Source organism: Bombina bombina, chromosome 6, assembly GCF_027579735.1.
Source record: "Bombina bombina isolate aBomBom1 chromosome 6, aBomBom1.pri, whole genome shotgun sequence".
Classification (NCBI taxonomy): Eukaryota; Metazoa; Chordata; class Amphibia; order Anura; family Bombinatoridae; genus Bombina; species Bombina bombina.
The window spans coordinates 90420691-90423690 of record NC_069504.1 but is presented as its reverse complement, the minus strand read 5'-3'; positions in this window follow the sequence as shown (position 1 = coordinate 90423690).

Below are 3000 nucleotides of genomic sequence, written 5' to 3'. Positions count from 1 at the left end.
TTATGCCACTCATCATATACCATATTAAATCTGCCAATCAGTTCCCCTACTCACATGAATGCCAGCTAAATTCCACAATATACCAGGCAAGGTGCAAGACTCCCTGCCCCCATACATTTCCTGAGAGATTTCACAGCTCACTTGTGGATTTAATATGAAAACCACTAATAATAATATATCATCTAAAATAATTTTTTAATACTAAAAATATAAAAACTATGCTTTTTAATAAATGACAGACAGATCATCATATTACAGAATGACAATAAAAAGTGAGGTGTTATAAACAGTAAAACCCCAAAAGCATGGGAAACTGCAGTAAAAAAAAGTTTATTTATTGAAGGGAAACAACTGTAGGTTGTGAACTGTAAGAGTGAAGTGCTGACCTTAAATCAATCAGTCTATCTAATCCACATACTGTTACATAGAAACAAAATCAGCACAGTTTTGTTCTCTTTAACGTCTGAGTAAATTAGTTATGTGCTCTGAAAAATAGTGTCTGGACCCAGTAGATCTCACCTTATATCTTGGGTGACATAGAAGTGTACTCAGCACTGACTGTTTTACAGGAGGGAAAGTACATTGTTTATTATACAGACCAGAAGAGGTTCCTGCATAAAAATTGCACTAGAATTTCCTTTTTTTGCACAAGGGCACCAGCTAGTGACAACACAATACTTACTGAGAGCTGTAGTAATAAAGCATCATTTATTATACAGACCAGAAGAGGTTCCTGCATAAAAATTGCACTAGAATTTCCTTTTTTGTACAAGGGCACCAGCTAGTGACAACACAATACTTACTGAGAGCTGTAGTAATAAAGCATCATTTATTATACAGACCAGAAGAGGTTCCTGCATAAAAAAGGCACTAGCTTTTCCTTTTTTGCACAAGGGCACCAGCTAGTGACAACACAATACTTACTGAGAGCTGTAGTAATAAAGCATCATTTATTATACAGACCAGAAGAGGTTCCTGCATAAAAAAGGCACTAGCATTTCCTTTTTTGCACAAGGGCACCAGCTAGTGACAACACAATACTAGCATTTCCTTTTTTTGCACAAGGGCACCAGCTAGTGACAACACAATACTTACTGAGAGCTGTAGTAATAAAGCATCATTTATTATACAGACCAGAAGAGGTTCCTGCATAAAAAAGGCACTAGCATTTCCTTTTTTGCACAAGGGCAACAGCTAGTGACAACATAATACTTACTGAGAGCTGTAGTAATAAAGCAGGCTCTGCAGTCAATGTTGTTAACTTGTTAAAAAGCAGCAAATTACCAGATCACATTAAAAACAAAATATTCACACACAAAAAAAGTTCAAATAAACTGCCAGCAAAATGTGGGAAGCTATTATCATTACCAGCACTCCTCAATCACAACAGTCAACATTGCTAATAAGTAGAAAGATTACAGTTCATATTAAAATCATTAATATTAACACTATCATTTAACAGAATGAGGAAAGCTATAAACCTTAACCTTTACTGTGCACTTCTTGCACTACTGCAGTCCTTATTCTCCCCTCTTGTTTCTAGTGAAGCCTGTGCTAGAGGGTCCCAGACTGGATCACAGTAACAGGAAGTCAGTGAACATCAGACAGGGCCAGCCCTGCATCCTGCATAACTAATAATGCCAAGAATAGTTTTACTTCTCTGATTGGCTCTCTCCCTAAGAGGCATCATGAGGAATGCCTCCTATTGGTCATTATTTTTGCTTCAGGTAGTTTTAAGTTACCACCAGTTGGTGGCGCTGCTGCTATTGAAGAAATGTAACCATGTTTTGCTATGGAGAGATGCAGTCCTGTATGATGCCTCTCCATAGCATTACATGGGTGGGAAAAAATTGGTGATTTATTTTTATTTTTTTTTTACAATTTTTTTTAAATTAAAATTAATTTAACTAAACTTTGGCCCCATATGGCAGGGGAAGCAGTGCCTCCCCTGCCTCCTATGACTGCACGTCCCTGGTTTAGTGGAACTGTAACCTCCGGTTTTAGCATTAAATATGATTGCATTTGAGCGACCACATTTAATTTCAACTTTTAATACGAGCTGACATTGCTCCTCAACACTGCCCATAGAAAATATGAGGAGTGTAAATTACTGTAAATGTGTACAAACAGATTTGCAGTAATTTAAACAGTGTACCACTTGGATATGGATTCTAGTGCAAAGTTACCGCTCCACTCATAATTTGGCCGTAAGTATTAGTCAAAAATGGCGTTGATACTGTTCTTTCCAACTGACTCTTATTTTAAGAAACTATGCTTCACGGCTACATATCTATATCTTGAAATAAACACAAGAAATGCAAAGCAAGGTGGTATGATGCTGTTCAGACTCCAATACCACTAAATAACCTTCAAGGTTGATTTGATGTAGTAAAACCATGAAAGAGATACTGTGGTAAAATCAATATTTCGTAAACAAATACCATTCCCACTCTCACTTTTAGGGTTACGTAGAACATACTAATTTAACACACGTAAATGGTTAAACTGTTCCTTTGTTGAGAACTGTGCATCTAGACTCTGAAATTTAAACAGAGGAGCATAAGATTTAAACAACACTTGCAAAACACCAAATGCATGCATATAAGTGATTCGTGTATTCAACAGACATGCGTAGAGATTCCAGCGTAATGTTTATGATATAACAAGGAGGATGTATATTTGTAATGATTAAATAGTGATCTATTGATTATTTTAATGTGTTTTTATGCTTTTTAATATATAATATACGGTTGGCTGTATTCTAATATCAGTTGGTTTAATAGGATTGGTTAATAAAGGTAGCACAAAAAAAATAAAAGTATTCTTATGTTTATTATGTATGTAGGTGCCAGAATCTTTATATATACTACAGGGGGTGCAGAGGTTGCAATTGCCCAGCTTCAAATTTTTTTTAAAATAAAAAACGTTGACCTGCACTGATATCATGTGAGTGAGACATGATGCTTCACTAGTGTCTCTGACTACAAGGGTTAGTCTTTC